The sequence below is a fragment of the Melospiza melodia genome, chromosome 13, assembly GCF_035770615.1.
Source record: "Melospiza melodia melodia isolate bMelMel2 chromosome 13, bMelMel2.pri, whole genome shotgun sequence".
Lineage (NCBI taxonomy): Eukaryota > Metazoa > Chordata > Aves > Passeriformes > Passerellidae > Melospiza > Melospiza melodia.
In genome coordinates this window covers 20397577-20416058 of record NC_086206.1, presented here as the reverse complement: position 1 = coordinate 20416058, position 18482 = coordinate 20397577, and the positions used below count along the sequence as shown (strand labels likewise).

At 44.2% G+C, this 18482-nt stretch overlaps 1 long non-coding RNA gene across 4 annotated transcripts; it reads left to right on the top strand.

The window, feature by feature from the left end:
• The first annotated feature begins 1105 nt into the window (after positions 1-1105).
• Positions 1106-17895, top strand: LOC134424395 (uncharacterized). Of its 4 annotated transcripts, none has more exons than XR_010029411.1 (6): positions 1106-1191; positions 4556-4623; positions 6351-6648; positions 16228-16398; positions 16757-16839; positions 17326-17895. It is a non-coding gene; the product is annotated as an uncharacterized LOC134424395 (long non-coding RNA). The 4 variants fall into 4 exon arrangements; XR_010029408.1 differs by having other exon boundaries at positions 2247-4623; XR_010029410.1 differs by having other exon boundaries at positions 2247-4623; positions 6339-6648.
• Positions 17896-18482: the final 587 nt, after the last annotated feature.

Sequence of the window (18482 nt, the reverse complement as noted above, 5' to 3'; positions counted from 1 at the left end):
TGCTGGGATTGTTGGGAATGGGTGTCAGGGCACTCTGGAACGTCCCTCTCCAGGCTGTGTCCTAGGAACAACTTTTGGGGCGAACAAGGGTGATTTATTTGCAATAAAGGGCAAATTATTTATAATAATGTGGAATTATAAATGCCTTGCTATAAATTTTGCGTCTGATTCGCAGCTCGAGGATGTCAGTGGGTGGGTAAGAGTTGGCTCCCCTCGTTTATAGATTTTAATGCTATATTAAATTATGAGCTAACACCTGTGCACCTCTCAGACCTGCAGTTTCACAAAATTATTGGTTGGACATAGGATTGACTGGCCAAAAAATCCTTGAATTTTTTTCCATGCTGATTACTAGATCGTATCCAACCTGTTCTCCCTCTTTTTGAGGTCAAAGAGAATTTTCTTTCCATGCAAAACCCTCAAATCTTATGACAGATGTCCAGTAAGAAATCAATGTCCCAAAGGCAGGGAAAAAAAGGCAAATTTAATGATTCTGTGGTTTGCCAAAGACTTTACATTAAATCAACGAATAAACATGAAATATGTACTGCTTTAAAAAGACAACAGCTTTTTTTTTTCCCACAATTTAATAACTAAATGGATCTTTGAGCATGTGTTACCTTTTTTAATGAGCTTTTAGAGCTTCCAGCCTCACCAGGGCACAGCAACAAGCAGCTCAAAGCCAGCGGGACCATTAAAGACATAAAAATCAGAACTCCCAATATCAAATTTGAACCCAGTAAAACAAGCATTGTGCCAGAACAGATCTATAAAGCACATTTCACCAACAAGTTACAGCTGCTGCTGTGTATTTATAGCTTTGGGACAAAAAAAAAAAAAAAAAAAAAAAAAAAGAGAAAAAATAGAAACCAAAACACAACAGACTGGAAAGAGTAGAAAGGATTGGAAACAGCAAATTTGTCAATGTTTTTCCTCGCTGCTGAGTCGCTGCTGCTTTAGATTAGCCCTGTCCCCTGCAATTTGACAGTAGCGCCGTGAACCTGCGGCGCTGGGATGGCGGGCGAGGATGGGGAGAAGGGAGCAGCAGGAATTTGGGGAATGTTTTCCCTGGGAGCGCGGAGCGGGGCGCGCAGCGCTGGGACCGGCCGGGGCTGCGGTGACAGCGCTAACACTTCCCAGAGCCGAGGACCCCGCCGCCGGAATGGCATTGCCCACCCTGAAAGTGAGAAGGTAAAGTTTATTTTTTCTGCTTTTTTCATCCCCTTTCTCTCATATACAGAAGGGATCGAGACCACCAAGAGCGGCCCTCTTTTTTTTTTCCTCCTCTCTTTTTTTTTTTTTCCAATTTTTTTGCCACGATGATGTACAATTTGCGTTTGTTAATAAAAAAAGTGAATCCTGCCTGAGGTCATCCACCTAGATTTGATTTTTTTTCCTCCTTCTTCTTTTTTTTTTTTCTTTTTTAAACAGGAAACGGGTTTCAGATGTTTGGAGGTTCCAAAGTAAGGCTGCTAATCTGCCTCCCAATTTACCATGCATTTACAACCATCCAATCTTTTCTGGCTTTAGAGCCGAGGGATTGCTTCATATTCTTATTTTTATGTCGTGCAACCCCTCGCTGCTGGGATTTGCTTCCCAATTCCAAGGAAAACTGCCTTGGGAAGAGCAGCCCAGCGTTCACCCCACGGCGACTCACGAGCTGGTTGGGATGAGCTCGCCAAGGAGGGCGTTTGAGGGAAGGGTTGCACAAGGAGTTTGGGGTTGGGTAGGCATGGAAAATGGAACTTTTCACTTCCCAGAGCCTTGGAATAAATCTGCATTTCCAGATTTCCTTAAAACAATCAGCGTTTCCAGATTCCCTTTCTGCTGTCAGCGCCACACGCTCAGAATTCAAATAATCGCCGGTTTTCTTTCCTTCATTTAACTCCATTGGAAAGGCTGATAATATTCCACTAATGTTCTCTAGGAATCCCTCTCTGAGCACTGCAGGTGATTCCTGAGCCTCTGGGAAAGGAGGACTCTGCCTTGCCCAGGATTTCTGCAGGGGTTTGGCACAATGTGGTTTTTCCCATTTCTCACACGGGTGTTATTCCAACTTCTGCTGTGCTTGTTATTCCCATTTCTCATCTCAAATATGCACCAGATTTTTGTGTCTTCTGAAGAACCCAAACCAAGCTCATGATGTTCAACGGGCTTGAGGATAAACTTAAATTAGTGAAGTGCTTCATTAATAAAACAATAAAATTAACAGCTAAATTCTTTCAGTTAATTATCTTCTCTTGCAGATAAATCCTGCGAACTCCAGTGCAGATTTGTCTGGAAAAAATGCTGAAGGATCATTCTGATATTTTATTAAAATCTATTGTTTTGAGAATATTGCTGGACTGTGCATTTATAATTTTAATAACATTTTACTGGGATGTGGAAAACCTGTGTAGATCCGAGTGCTAATGGGGAAGGTTTTGCTATTCCTGCAAAGGCAAGCTGAGCCCCAGAAAATATTTTTCCTTCTGAATTAAAACAACAATTTTCTGAGTTACTTTGTACCCCCTAATAAATGACAGTTTTTCTTTCTAAGCTTTCCAGAAACATAACCTGGCTTCTGACCTGGAATGAAAAGGCAGCACTAATCCAGCATTAAAAATTGATGCTAAACTTACGCAGAATTAAAAATAAATTGAAAGAAATTGGTTTTATTTTTAGCATTTTGGCAACCTCAGAATATGCTTAGCTTTGGTTCTATGAAAAGCTTTGCACTGAAAATATGGTTGGATATTATAAATATAAAATATAAAGATAAAAAATATACAAATATAAAATATTTTCTGGTGATATAAATAGGATTAATTTTTTGTGTGATGATAAATTGGGTTCTTCAAAAAAAAGGTGAAAAACAAAACTGTAAAAGATGTTTAACCCTCACTTTAGGTTAAATATTGTCTGCTTTGTATCAAGAAAAGTGCACCACAAGCATGAGACTGACACCCAGTCTCTGAGCAAAAAAACTCTAATTTGATATAAAATATGGATTTTGTGAATTTTATTAATTCTGTCAATAAACTACCTGGTTCTTTTTAAAATCCAAATTTCTCCAGCGAGTTCCAGACAAAAATTACACCCCCTTATTCCTGGCACATCCCCTGTAACAAATGGGGGAGTTTGCTGATGACCACAAACATATTGGAAAAATGTGTAAACCAAAGGCAGGGATATTTTCCAAGAGAAACACCTGGAAGGTGTAAATCAAAACTCTTGTAAACACGTCAGAGGGAACATACGACAGGCACAGGGCTCGCCGCGCACCCAGCCCACGGAGCTTTGGAAATCCACATGGATAAATCAGGGATCAACCTCGGGCTAATAAACAGCTCTTGTATGAAAAGGAGAGATCCTCTGCCCCTGCAGAGACAGCGCAAGATGGATTTGGTACCTTTGGAGAAATCCGGGAGGTCATTCACAATAATGGGATTTAAAAAAAAAAATCGCTGCTCGAAGAAATTTTCAGAGTCAAGCTTGTGTGGCTTTGTGATTTGTTCAAATCAGCAGCAAAATTAGTACCTTTAATTATTTATTTGCTTTCTTAGAAACGCTTTACAAGCATTTATTTCCCCGATTAAACCTTCTTAATTTTTGATGAAATGTGAAGATCTTTTACACCTACATGATATTTAACATCTACATTGTATTTTACCTCTGCATGACACTTTACATCTACATTATTTTTACATCTTAATTGTATTTCACATTCACGTTGTATTTTCTATCTACATTATATTTGACATCTACATTGTATTTTCTATTTACATTATATTTCACATCTACATTTTACACTTAAACGGTATTTTTTATCTACCTTGTAATTTATATCTACATCATATTTCACATCTATGTAATATTTTACATCTATATTATATTTCACATCTCCATTGTATTTTACACCTACATGTTATTTGTTATCCATGTTATATTTTAAATTTCCATGACCAAAAAATCACAGTGAAGCCAAAGAGACAGAGGAAGAAATTGGGGGAGCAGATGCTGAAAAACCACTGCGCTGAAAACCCTCTAAAATTGGGATTTTCCCTTATGGACTGAAAAAAGCCCTATTAAAATCCTATCTTCTGGAAAGCGTCAGGGAGGCAGGAGGTTGGTAAACATTATAAAAACAACCCCTCATAAAATTTTTATTGCTTTACATTTCTGTACGTTTTACGGCCGGCGCGGGGGAAAGGAGCGACAGCGATTTCTCCGCCTCGAGAGCAGGCAGGAACTTTTTTCCCCCTCACTTTGTGCTCATCCAAATAAATAAAAACGTTGAAGCCTGCTCATTTCTCAGGCATTCGGGGGAATGATTCCACGCTCAGAAGGAGCCAAGGAAAAGCTGAAGGCTAAATGAACCTCACAACATTAATCTGGCTGTTATAAACAAGTATTGTCCTTTTTGGACTCTGTCACATTTTTGCAATTTCATATTCACATGTTTTCTGATTTCCAAAAAATGGGGAAAACACTGTTAGAATTATTAACCCTCGGAATAATTAACTCTTGGTAAAATTATTAAGCCAGGAATTTAAAATTTCTCCCCAAAATCCAGCGCAGATGTTTGTTTCCTGAGGAAGTATTTTTAGCTTCTGAATGAAACAAGTCACGGACAAAAAAAAGGTAATTGTGCTTGCAAGTAAGTACTTAAATATTTACATTTGAAATATATTTGCTGCCAGCTTCTGTTAGCGAGAAGAAAAGTAATTTGGGAAATTACAACCCTTCCTATTTCCCACATTTTTTAGGATAATAAATGTGGGGCTGAATTTAGCGTGCCCTGGAGCTTGGCTGGCCGGAGTCGGAGGCAGAGAGGGAGCCCAGGATAATTCATGGAGCAAAGATGCTGCTGGGGAGGGAGATCTGCAGAGCTTGGGAGGTGCTGGGGGTGAGGATGGGTTTCCTTTGGGATGGGAATGGATGGCTCAGAGCAGCTGCTCCCAGAATGTGGAGCCAGGCTGTGGCTGATTCCTCATTGCTGACCTCCAGATATGGTGGATCTGCTCATCCTCACAAGCTGGCAGGCTCAGGGCCTGAGTCACGCTCCCCAAGCCCTGCAGCAGGGCAGCACGTGGAGATGATGTTTGGGGTCATGGATGTGCTGGCTCTCCCTGTGTCCAGCCCACAGCCCATGTGAAGCCACGCTGGAAAATCCATGATGCGTTGGGGCGTCAGAGGGATGAGTAAGGAGGGGGTGTCATGACACCAAGGGGAGAAGATTCCTGGAGATCCCAGCCCTGGATCAGGACATCACCCCCAGCACCCTCTGTAGGTGTCACAGATGGCCACCCCCCTGCATATTTGCATAATTGCTAATTTATTTTTATTATTTCTATTGTTTTTCTTTTGGTTTCCTTGACATTTATAGGGGCAGGGGTTTGCAAGGAAAGTTTCTGCCTCCTGAGCAGAATGAGGAAGGAGCTCGTTGTGGTCACAAAAGATTTGAAACCAAAGGGGTGTTTTGGATCCTTCCCAGTGAGGACCTTCACATTTTTCAGATGTCAGGGAGCCACCCAGGTGTCTCCCAAAACAAAGCTCAGGTGTCCAGGTCACACCCCACATGTGCTCTCGCAGGGACTCTCTGTGGCCTGAGTCACCAGCACTGTCACATCTACTGAGCTCTGAGGGGGTTTTGGTAATTCCTGATGCTTCCTTGGACTCAAATACAGTTCTGAGGGAGCTCAGTCCTGCTTGGGTCATTGTCCAAAGCCTTGAATTGCCTGTAACAGTTTCTCCTTCTCCAAGATGTGGGACAGACATGGAATGGGACCCTCCTGTGTGACCGGAGGATAAATGTTTGGGCAGCCTGGTGAGAGCCTCTCATTGGAGCCTCAAGGAGAGTCCAAAGTGTTATCCACATTACTATCCAAACCTGGGCAAAGTAGATTCCATTTTATCCAGGGAAAATGTTTCTTTTATCATCCCTGTCCCAATCAGCCTGCTGGGCTCCTGCTGGTGGCCAGAGGGGACATTTCCATAGACCAACAAGCCAACTTCTCAGTTCTGCCCTTAGTTCTTAGAATCCCAGGATCATTGAGGTTGGAAAAGCCTTCCAAGACCATCAAATCCAAGCTGTGCCCCATCCCCACCTCATCACCAGCCCAGAGCACTGAGTGCCACCTCCTTGGACACCTCCAGGGATGGGCACTGCAGCCCTCCCTGGGCAGTTCCCATCCCTGACCCCCCTTTCCATGGGGAAATTCCTGCAGCTGTCCGAGCTGAGCCTGCCCTGGCCCAGCCTGAGCTGTTCCCTCTGCTCCTGTCCCTGTCCCTGTTCCCTCCTGTCATGGATCTGTGCAGACCAAGAAGATCCCTCCTGATCCTCCTTTCTCCCTCAGCTTCTCCCTCAGGATGGACTCTTGGCTCTTCCCACGCTTTGGACCCTCTTTCCTTGGGCTGCCTCACTGAATTCCTGCAGCCACCCTGGCCAAACAGCGCTGATGACACACTCTGTGGTCACATCTGCTCCCTCACCTTCCTCCTGTGACGCCAGGGAAAAACCCAAGAGCCCTCCGTGATGACGCTCGCCTGCTGTTGATTTAACCGGGTTTGGGTAAATCTGTCCTTCTGCAAATGCTCACCGGGGCAAGCTGTCCCTTCTTGAGCTTGTGCAAATAGAATAAGGATGCAAACATCTCTGCAAACTCTGTAAGCGTGTGGTTCATCCTGACATCAAGTTTCATTCTGTAGCTCAGTTTCAATTTTTGCAGTGTTTAATGGATGGTGTTGTGGGGTTTTTTTATCCCCAGGCTTTTTGTGCCACCAAGGGAAGCCACCAGCTTTACTCTCTTTTTTTAGCTCACAATTAAGAATAATTATTATATTTATATTTATATTTATATTTATATTTATATTTATATTTATATTTATATTTATATTTACATTTATATTTATATCTATATCCATATCTATATCTATATCTATATCTATATCTATATCTATATCTATATCTATATCTATATCTATATCTATATCTATATCTATATCTATTTCTTAGTTTTTATAGTAATAATAATAATTTATTATTACTATTAAACTTTAGAAATAAATAATATAATTATAAATAATATAATTATTTATAAATATTTATTTATAATCTATATATTTTATATATTTATATTCATATTGTATATAATATATAAATATATTTATATATAAATATATAAATATGTAAATATGTAGATATATAATTATATATAATATTTATATTATATAATATTTATATATATTTATATTTTATATTCATTATTCATAAATAATATAATTATCATACAACTTGACGCTGTTAAAATCAGTGACCACTTTCCCACTTTTCAGGCTGGAATTTCAATCTCCCTACTTTACCTTTCCCCCTGTTGCTCCCACTGTGAAAAGCTTTGGTTGGGAATTTACCAAAGCCAGAAAATCAGCCTGACTCTGGAAATTCTGATGTTTACTTTAAAGCACGTTTTGTTTCCATTTTGCTATAAATATGGATGAAGTGAAAATCTGCTGTTGTGGAGGGGCTGCCACTTCAGCGGCAGCTCCAGCAGGGTGTCTCACATGGTCCCTCCAACCCATGGAAAATCACCCTGGGGATGGTGGGCACAGCCCTGGGAGGCACCAGCACATCCTTTGAGTTCCTCTGCAAATCAGTGGGAGCTTAAAATTACTCTGAAAGCAACAAAAAAATGGAATAAAATCTCTCTTCCTCTTGAGAGCAAGTGGAGTGAGTGTCCCACAGGGGCAAAAATTCAGAAAGATGACAAAAATTTGTGTTTTCAGCAAATCCCTTTTATTGCAGTGCAGGTTCACATGAGATGTGTTTAGATATTGGGTCTGGACTCAAAGCTTGGAGTGGAAGGATTAATTTTAATTCATATTTAAATGAAACACAGAAGATGAGCAGAGAAATCAGACTAGTAGGGAAGAAAAACAGAAAATAAATGTAAGCTGCTCACACTCAGCTTCCTGGAAGGGTTTTGTAATACCTTAAGCTCTTGTTTATTCAAATTAAAATGCACTTGATCCTTTGATAAGCAGAACAAGCCAAGCCCCGCTCTCCCCAGCAGGATTGCTTTGGGTCTGTGTCCATAAAGGGTTGGAAGAGGTTTTGGAGAATCCTGAGAGAGGTAATGGGGGATTTTAATTCACTTTCACATCTCCCCAGCCCCTCATTGCAACCTCTGCCCCTGAGAGCACTGAGGACAGAGGTGGCTTTTCAACCCCGAGGATTCCCAGGGCAATATTTTGGAAGTGGGGATCACCTTTCCCAGCCAAATCCCACCTTGCTACCCAAGGTCTGGGATGGAGGAACATTCATCCCCTCACTGCGCAACCTGCCCCAGGCTGGAGTACTTTATTCTGATTTTAAAGGAAAACCTCAGCTTTATGATGCAAATCCCAAACATGTAAAGGACAGGGAAGCTGCGAGGGGGTTTGATCCTTTTCCATGCATTTTCCCCTGGCTGCAGGGGCAGGAACACTGTGCTGAAAGGCACGAGCTCCAGGCTCTGCCGACATCTCCATGAAAAGTTGCTGTTTACAGATCTGTCAGAGATTTAGCTTTGATGATGTAACATTGGCAAATGCCACATGGACCTTCCCTGACACTGTTTTTCTAACAAATGGCTCTTTTTCTCTGCCGTGACTTGGAAAAAAGAAATAAAGGAGTTTGAAAGGGTCCTGAACCTTTAAACCATTGGAGTTTTGTTCAGTGTCTACCAGATTCAGTTTGATAAAATATCTGACTTCCCACTCCAAAGTTATCTCCTGCATTTTCTATCCCAGTGCTCCCACTTACAGGAAAAAAAAAAAACAAACACCTCTTTTATTAAATATTGTGAAACCCTGATTAAAAGTAGAGTTAGATGAGAGCTCTCTGCTGTATTTATAGGGTGGCTGAGGGTCTCAGGATGAGCAGGGATGTTTAGGAAGACCTCAGATATCAAAAACTGTTGTTCAACAGGGAGAAAATTATTATCAAGAAGGGAAAGACACCTCCTAAATGACAGAAGGAGGAATTGAGCCTGGAGCTGTAAAAATCAGTTGAATTTAAGGAATAGGAGCACAGAGGGAGCCAGGTGAGCAGGGAGGGGAAAAAACCCCTAAAATTGTGAGCAGGATGATTTCTCTTATGGTTTAGCATCTCTTATTTTAGAATCCTAAAATTGTGAGCAGGAGGATTTCTCCTAGGATTTAGCACCTCTTATTTTAGAATCCTAAAATTGTGAGCAGGAGGATTTCTCCTAGGGTTTAGCACCTCTTATTTTAGAATCCTAAAATTGTGAGCAGGAGGATTTCTCCTAGGGTTTAGCACCTCTTATTTTAGAAGAGGAGTCAGGGAAATGGGGAAGACACTCTGGATTTCTAGGAAACATCTCCAGCACACAAAATCCCTCTCAGATGCCCATCTGGCATCAATATTTCCTCTGTGTTTTAGGAAATGCCACAACCCAGCTGCTCCCAGCAGTGCCTGGAGAAGGCTGAAGGGTGGGGCAGGTAAATTTTCAGGTAAATTTGGCGGGGCAGGTAAATTTTCAGGTAAATTTTTTGGGTAAATTTGGTGGGAGAGGTGAATTTTCCTCCTTTGCCACCCCTTTGCTGGTGTCACCTCTGCCACCTCACCCTGCCCTGGGTCATTGCTGGAAAATCATCCCAGGGCTTGGAGAGAGAAAGAGGACAATTGGGAATGGAAGGGGTGCCTAATTAATTAAAGATGTGTGTCATTAATTAAGGGCACTAATTAACAGGATGAGTGTCCTGCTGAATTTTTTGGGGTTGCCTGACTGAGCTCAGCAAAGACCAGGTCTGTGGTGGAGGGAAACTCTCTCCCACGGCAACAATTTCATGGATTGCCCACAAAATGCAGCCCAAGGCCAAGAGAAATTCCTCGGTTTTGACCATCTGAGGCTGTAAACGAGCTGTCAACTTCCAAAAATGCATTAATTTATCCCACAAAAATGTGCACTGAGCAATCGAGGAAGGGCAGGAAAACACCTCAGAGGTTGGTGTGGAGCACAGCAAAGCAGCTGGGTCTGGAGGGGTGGGATGATGCTCCAGCAGCATCCAGAGCTCCTCCTTTGGGGGAGAAAATTTAAATCTGGGGGGCAACATGGAGATGCTGAGGTCTCCAATTTTCTTCTGAGTTGTCAGAGAGGTTCAGGCTTGGCTCATGAAGAACAGAACTCAGATTTCTCTGCAGAGATCGATGCATGAGCTTGGTCATCCTCTTTTTTCTTGGATGTGGAGACAGACATAATCCCAAATTCCTCCTAAAAATTTCTAGGTTTTTGCTGGATCTGGCCCCCAATAAACTCAGCACAAAGCAAGAGGTGCTCCCTGCATCCGACCTCTCCCTCTTTACCTGTGCGAGGGAAAATCTCATCCAACCCTCCCTGCCATTCCTCTCCCAAGCAGGAAAGGTCCCCTGGATGTTTTCCAGAGCTGAACTCACTTGGCTCTGACATAAAAAACAGCCAGTCTGGGCTCCAATTTTATTTACCACTCAAGCTCACTCTCTTTAAAAAGCACATTACACTGTGTTTCTGGCCAGTCATCCAATACTTTTTTTTTTTTTTAATTGTCATTATTTTCTCCAGCTCATCAGTCCTGGCAAACAGGAAATCCATTATTCACAGCAAAGCAACAGCAAGATGCAAACACGTCCCTGTCGCTGCTCCAGCTGTGTGTGGGGTGGAAAAGGACTCATTGAGACTTGCTCATAATTAGTCCTTTGCCCTGTCGTGATCTGGATGACCAAAAATTGCCTTGAAAGAACTTTTTTTGATAATTTGGTAATTTAAATGGGATGGCGTAAATGAAGGGAGATGGAAAATTGTAGGGTCGGGTTTATGAGTGACCTCTGATACAAAGTATCGTAATTTCAACACTTAAAAATAGTAAAAATCTGCTTTTTCCAAGCTTGAAGTGTCCAAGACCCAGGAGAGGAAAAGCGTTTTCTGCTGGGAAGTGATGCACACATCTTTCCTCCCCTGTGTTGCAATAAGCTCATTTCTGGCACAGCAGTGGCTGCTCCAGGGCCATCACACCTTCAGATGCCCTCCAAATATCCCAAAGTTCAGTATTTTCCTTCATTTCCCTGCTGCTCCCTAAGCTAAGAAAAGAAAAAAAAAGAAAAAAATCCTGGATAAATACATTTATGACAAATTGGCAGGCTGGTTCTGTTGGTGGAGCCCAGCAGAGGTGGATGGAGATGTGAGGAAGGAGGAGCAGCCCCTGGGATGGGGAATGTTCAAATCCAGCCTCTGATCCATCCCCAGCCATCCCAGCTCACTGAGTGCCACATCCAGCCCTTCCCTGAACATCTCCAGGGGCTCCACCACCTCCTTGGGAAGCCCATCCCAATGTTTAACAGCCCTTTCTGAGAAGAAATTCTCCCTGAATCCATCAGAGAATTTACCTTGGGTGTTGCTGCCCATCCCAACCTGCTGCTGGTGGGGAAAAGGAAAATGGGGACAATAAGGGACAACTCTTAATGGAAATCTCCCAAAAAAATCCACCCCTACTGGGCAGGATTTTCCTCCAACTTTCTGTGTTTCCAAAGGAGAGTTTCTCTGTGTCTCCATGTTTTTCTGGTGCTCTAGGGAAGATGTTGGTGTTAAAAGGAGAACAATTCTCTTCCCTCTGCAAGTGGCCTTTCCATGGTGAGCTCATGCTCTTCCCAAAAGTGCATGTTCACTGCTGCTGGGCCATGGCCAAAGGCAGCCTCCCCTCTCCTTTCTGGAGGTGGCAACAATGCACATGTGTGTCATTTCCTGGCCCCAGTGCAAATTGCAGGATTGATATTCACGGCTGAAAAAAAAAAAGAACGAAAAAAAAAATTAAAAAATCCCATTTGGAAAACCAACGCTCTCTGCCCTCAAAAAAATTCCACTTTCCAGATTGCTTCACTCCTGGGTCAAGCGCCTGGGCACATCTTGCTGTGCATGGCCAGGGCTGTGTCCTCCTCTCTGGTGACTCAGCCCCGCGCTGTCCTGCTGGTCCCCATGGGAGGGGATGGAGCCAAGGCGGCTGCTCGGGGGCAGCTCGTGTTCCCCACCTCCTGCACTCTGCACCATCTCCTGGGGGTCTCCAGGGAGCTGTTCCGTGCCAGACAACAAAGCTGGAACCCAAAATAATCTCTGAGTTATCAAAGTACATCACGGCAGGGCCGCGCATCCCTGGAAGAGGCGCATCTGTAAGGGCTGTCCCGCATCCAAGATTTCCCTCTTCAAATGTGCTCTCACTCAAGAGCAAATCTGCCCCAACAAGGCACAGTGTCTGGGGTATTGAAAACAAGGGAAATCTCCATCTAGCTGTCCGTTTCCCTGCTGGAATTTCTTTGGGAAAAGAGTTTTGCGTGTGGTTATTCAGGGCCGTTGCGCTCCTGGAAAGGCTCCACGCAGTAGGAGCCTGGAGAAGGAAAGCTTGAATCCCTTCCAGTCTCTCTATCTCGTGTTGCTGCATCTTGGCAAAGCCCAGAACAAATGAGTGGCAGAGGCAGATAAACAAGCTTAAGGTAAACACTATCTGCATCTCTCCCCCTGATTTACAACCTACGTGCGTGGCTGAAAAATCGACTCGGGTTTACCGCAGCGCTTGGAGTAATGTTATTAAGAATGTAACTTCTTAGGAAAACTCAGCCTGTTTTTAGCCCAGACATGCAATTAGGGGAATTAGTAACACGATACGTCATCCCCAGGAACACACGGATCCAGTGGGCAGGAGCCTCATGCAGCCCTGGGGAAGGCAGGGCTGCTCCCAGCATGTGGGAGTGCTCTCTCAATCCTCCTAATTCCCACCGAGAAGTTCTGCTCTGAGCCAGCACACAGCCTGCTCCGAGCGCTCTGAGCATGAGGCCATGCAGTGGCCTCTTTTTTCCATGAGGAAAAGGAGAATAAATGGGGCTTCAAAGTGCTCATGCACTGGGGAATCTGTAGGGGAAAGAAGGAGACCTCGTAATTCTTGTAATTCCCAGCTCATGTAGGTGAGATCAGGGTTTGGGTCTCTGATACAAACCCTGGATCAGAGACCAGATTTGGGTCGTGCTCCTTGCACAGATTTTTTGGGTGTGAGGACTGACAGGAAAGTCCAGTGTGAGTTTTGGATGGAGTATAGCAGTGTTGGGTTTGGAGAGCAGCATGATGACTTTGGAATATTTCTGAAACGTAAATCACATCTGAGCCCCCAAACTGTAGCAAACCTTGGCACATCCTCCTCTTTTTTGACCTAAATGAAGGGGTGAAGGCTTGGGAAGACAAGGAAAGGAGAGCATTGACTTCTCCTGCAGCTCCTGCCACCACCATGCAAGGTCTTGGATCATCTCCCAAATCTGCTGCTCTGCATCTCCTCCACCCCATCCCACTGCCATCAGTCTGGGACCATGGAAAATTACAGAAAAAAAAAAAAAAAGGCCAAATCTCTCCATCCTTTCTTCCTTCCAAGAGTTCCAGAAACTCCAGCTGACTTTCACAAATCCAGGAGGCTTTTGGCTGGTTCGCCTGAGCCAGAATCCAAATTTTTGGTGGCTGAACCAATCCCTGAGACGCGGCTTTGAGGTTTTGTATCACTGGCAGCGATCTTTGCTTTTGGTTTTGTTTTGTTTCAGGCCTGTGGTGCTACTGGATGAGGGGCTGATCCTCTGTGGGCCAGCGTGAGGACAGCTGAGAGGATTGGGGTCTTCCCAGCAATCACTGCAAATCATAAAAAACCTCTGCAAAAATGCTGGAAAATATGAAAAGGTCAATGAAGCAGGGAAAGAGAGCCATCCGATGCTTTTTTTGGGTTGTTTTATTTTTCTTCCCTTAAGGAATAATGCATTATCTGGAAATCCCACTTTATAGCTTGGAATTTGTTTTTGTGTTGGTGTCTTTCAGTCACTGAACAAAGTGGGACCACAGAAATTGGACACCAAAGCAGCAGCAGTGGGTGGCAGATTTCTCCCTCACCACAAACATCCTTCCATCCTTGACAGTCCAGACTAAAAATGTTTTCTTGCTGTTGTGCAGTTCATCCTCAAGCAGGCTCAAAGAGAAATGGTCAATTTGATGGGGTTTTGACCCCAAAACATTTTCTTCCTGTTGTACATCTCATCCTCAAGCAGGCTCAAAGAGAAATGGCCAATTTGATGGGATTTAGACTCCAAAACATTGCTGCCTCCTTGTCCCCCCAAATATCAAATTTTCACACATTTTATTTAAATTTAAATTTAAAATTTTCTCAAGTTGCAATGAGAAATAACCAGGAATGTTCTGGTCCATGGAAATGGTTGTGGTCCCTCTCTGTAAGCCAGATTTGAAAGCAGTGTTGGGTCCCTCATGTGGAATTCCTGCAGGATTGGAGTTTCCCAGCCAAAAATGGATTTCTCATCAGCTGGACCCGCCTGAAGAAGGTGAAGTACACCTTCTTTTTTAAACTTCAAAATTTTTGGATTCAAAATTTTTTAAAATTCCAAATTTTTTGGCTGAAAATAGCCCAGTCAAGGAAATATTTCTCCACAGTGAGGCTCCATATCACCCTCAAACACAGATCTGCACCTCCAGCCGTGCGCAGCTGCATCATCCACCACATTTATTTCTGGACTATAAAATGTGGCAGGGAAAGGCTCCTGCCGGGTATCCCCACAACCCCCAGCCCTGATTTGTGTCAGGATTCTTGCAAGGCACGAAAACATCATCCAAAACATCATCCTTGGAGCTCTGCCCACAGCCCCTCGTTTTCGCTGCCCTGTGACAGAAAGCATCTCCCACTGCCACTGCCTCCTGCTCAGCGTCAAGCCTTGCCCTTGGAAAAGCTGCTGCAGGATAAAAAAAGCTGCTGGAGGCCCCAGTTTGTGGCAGGAGCTGTGATCCAGCCCTGCTGCCATGAGCTGTGTGCAATTCCAGTGGATTTTGCTCCAAACATTGGATTTTACGAACCTGACCCCCTGAAGCAGCTCAGTGGGGGCCAAGTGGAGATGACTGAAGGGAAAATAACTTCCCAGAGCACGAGGCTGTTGTTGCTTAATTTGGGATTTTACTGGAGGTGGAGACATTTTATTTGAAATTTGTCCCTTTTCTCTTGATTCGAAAAGTCTCGTTTTTCCTTTGTGGGTTTTGTGTTGAGCTCAAAATTGAATCTGGGTGGTTAAAGATGTAATGGGATATGTGCTGTCCTCAGCTCTTCCCTCGCAGGCTCTCCTGCATTCCCTGGAATTCATGGTGAGAACAGTTTTCAGCTCAATAACATCTCTCTGCAGCCATTTCTGCACGTAATTCCAAAGTGTGCTGGCCCAGCTCTGCAGCTGCTGGGAATTCCTCTTCCTTAGCAAAACTTTGGATTTTCCCAGCTCTCAGGTGGTCCCCTTGTAGTTATTTCTTTTTTTTTTTTTTTTTTTTTGGATGATAGGCAGCTAAATCCGGCACAATAATTTATTTTTCCAGGTGAAATGAACATTTTTGTGGCCCCCCCAGATGAGTCTGGTCTGCCCCTTAAGCACTAAAGGTTTAGCACTATAACATCCCTGGTTGTTTTAATAATCAGCTTAAATCACAATAATAATTTTAAATACCACAGTATGATCTTATTCGTAGCTCTGTGGAGCATGGAAAAGGCTGGAATTTTTACACCAACTTGATTTTGTTGTCTAAACCAGCCAGAAACTCTCCTTGGTCTGGTGTAAGTGCTGTGAGTTGTCTTTAGGGAAGCATCTCCATCCAACAGAAAACATCATTAAGTCAGGATTTTTCCAGAACATTCCATCCTCTTCCTTTCTTGCTGTTTCTCCTCCCATCCAGGATGAGGGCAGGACTGAGCAGGGAGCCCTGGCGTGCTGGGGGTGTGATGTCTCCATCTTCAAAGAGGCCTTTTGGAAGCAGCCCTGCCCTGCTGCCAGGAAAAGCCAGCAGAGCTTTGCGCAAGGCTCCAGCATCAACAGCCTGGGTCAACCCCAGTAATTACCCAAATTAGCCAAATTAGCCTTGCCAGCCCCAGGCTGGGGTGCTCTGCCTCCCTCGGGTCCCAGGGGACAGCAGGGACATTGTGGTCCCCACTTCTGCCATCCACGGATTCCAGCATCCCATTTTGACAGAGGTGTGGAAGAACTCTGTTAATTCCCCTGCCAGTTCAGCCCTTTTTGTTGTTGTTTTCCATGAGAACAGGATATGTTTATCTAGCTTTGATTCCTTTTTTTTCCTTTTTTTTTTTTTTTTAATTTTCTCTTTGTAGCTGAATGAACTGATTATTGCTTTCATCTGCTTCCCTCTGCAGGGTCAGCTGAAGCCCAAATAATCAGATGGGACGTGAGTGTGTGTGTGGATTTGTAATTAATAGGTTGCATACTGAGAGATGTGGGGTCCTGAAGGAACGTGCAAAGGGAAAATGATCTAAAACTTGATCCTGATTTTTGGTTCAACCTCAACAATTTCCTGCGGAGAAGCGGTGAGATAATTTGGGGCAGATCAAACCAAACCCTGATTCTCCCCTGCTTCTCGTGCCAAATGTCATCCCCTTACGATGTGCTTTGCTCCATCTGGTGATTTTGGCTCCCCTGTGCTCCCTGTAAGCCTCTGGACCTTGTGCTGGGATGTTTGTGAGATGACTCAGAGGAACAAACAAAGCAGGCAGGACCTTCACAGGGCCGAGCACAATGCTGGCAGTGAATGGAGCTGGCTCCACCAGAGGGTTCCACAGACACCCCACTAAATCCCAAAAGAGGAGAGAGAAATCAGCAAGTGATACTTTACTTGATTCTTTTCTATTTTAAATTTTTTTTTTTATTTTAATTTTTTTTTTTTAGTTTTTATTTTAGAGAGAAATCAGAGCTGTTTCTCAGCAGAGCCAGAGCCTCTCCATGTTTTCACCAAAACAAACAGAAAGCAGGTGCGTGCTGAAGGGATTTTGGCTGGGAGAGCACAGAGAAGTGCACATGGGCTCTCCTGTGAGAGTCTGCACTCCACGGGCTCGGGTTTGCTCCTGTCAATGCAAGTTTTGCTGCTCCCTTCAGAGAGAGCAGGCACAGCTCTGCAGCCATGGGATTCCTTAGGGAAGAGAGGAAAAGGAGATTTCTGGGAGTCTGTGGGTTCTAAGGCTTGTCACAACCCCATCCAAATCCAGGTGCAAAGGGGTGCTCAGCTTTTATTCAAAAAAATAGAGTTTTTCCTTCTTATTTCTGGTGAGAACAGGAATTAAATGTTATCCCATTGCCACCTTTTTTTGGCAGGGGTTTGGGTTTTGCTTTGCTGATTCGAGGCTGGTGGAAGGTGGTGCCACTCAAAGGTGCCACATGTGGGTTTTCCCAAGGGTTGGAAGCCTCCTCCTGGGAATCCCTTCCTTTCTCCTGTTAAAATTTCCTATAATTTTCCACAGGAACCCAGGACATCTTTGTCACTGCCACAACTACCCCAAGGATGCAAACCTGGAATTAAAAGCCACATTTATTTATTTTTTGGGACAAACCAGGACATCCGTTAGCGGGAAGATGACGGATGGCGCATCCCAAACTTCTGCTTTGTGCCAGCCCCTCTGTGTCCTCTGCAGAGCACCTCTGAGGGATATCTGAGCCAGCACATCCCAATGCACAGAAACCTGGAGTGTTTAAAGCCTCCCTTTTCCATGCCCATAAAAGTCCAGCAATCCTGGGAGCGCGGATGCCTCGCGCATGGGCCTGGCTGGGGACAGGATGCCACTCTGGCACTTGGCAGCTGCTGCCTGACGTGGGCATTTGTCACCCAGAGCCACGTTTGGGATGTGTTTACAGAGCTCCTAAAGCCTGGCAAATGGCTTTTCCTGCAGTGCTCAGAGGGTGGGGATGGGATAGCTGGCACGTGGGGGAGGTGGGGATTGAAAATCCAGCCTTCCCCAGTGGTTTCCTGCAAGAAAAAAAGGATCACTGCCCTTTCCTGGCCCAGTCCTGCCCTCCAGACCATTCCTTGGCCATTCCCACCAGGAAGAGATGGACAAGACCTGGCTCCTGGCCCTGGGAGCCTTTGGGAAAAAAAGGACTCAGAAAATGCTCCAAAAGCAGGAAACAACTCTGTTTTCCACTTTCCCAGGATGGGGTTTATTAAAGAAAGCCCTGGGATGTGAGGAGAGAAGAGCAGCTGGATTTTGGTGCTTTTGAAGGCTTGATTTACCTGCAGGCTTGGAGGAAGCTCTGCACCAGCAGGATCTCAGCTGGCAGAAGATCTGGCTTGGCCAGGTGAATGTTTTGTGGGGGATTTTGTGTTCACCACATCAGGAAAATATCCCTATCCCCACATGTGCCATCCATATTTTATTCCTGTGTTGCTCAGGAACTGGATGAAGGTAAAAAACCTTCAAGTCAGGACCTAATAAACCACGGCCAAACCATAAATTGAGGTTGATTTTATCCTTTTTGCCATCCAGGCAGGTTCTGGAGTGACCTTGCATAACCCAAAACCCAAAACCCCCTTCCAAATCCGCTTCCCCCTTCCCACCTTTAGAACTTGTACTGTTTGGTGTTATTGGATTATTGATAATCCCAGAATTTAGGCTGATATATG